The sequence below is a fragment of the Procambarus clarkii genome, chromosome 22, assembly GCF_040958095.1.
Source record: "Procambarus clarkii isolate CNS0578487 chromosome 22, FALCON_Pclarkii_2.0, whole genome shotgun sequence".
NCBI classification, from domain to species: Eukaryota; Metazoa; Arthropoda; class Malacostraca; order Decapoda; family Cambaridae; genus Procambarus; species Procambarus clarkii.
Window position 1 is genome coordinate 43,981,501 of NC_091171.1, and position 360 is coordinate 43,981,860.

Genomic DNA, 360 nt, shown 5'->3' on the forward strand with positions numbered 1-360 from the left:
TATTAAAACAAGGAAGTAATGGGGTTAATGGATGATCGAATTAATGTTAATGGGCTTGTTAAGGGAAAATAAAGGGCCCAGAAGAATGCGAAAGTTAAGGTTCTAAAAGAATACGGTAATGAGAGTTGTATGTTTAGTAGAGTTATTACTGGGTAAAACGAGTGGAGGGGGTTAACAAAGGGCTTGTTAAAGCCATACAGGCTAGGCTAGAAGAAAGTAATGGTAGAGGCTAGGCTAGAAGGCTTCATACTTAACCAGCACCCCCTAAATAGTAACCAGAATAGTGAACCTAGAATATTAATCATGTTTGAGAGAAAGGATGACCTGAGCCTACCCGGGGAAAGAGCCCGATTGGTGCTG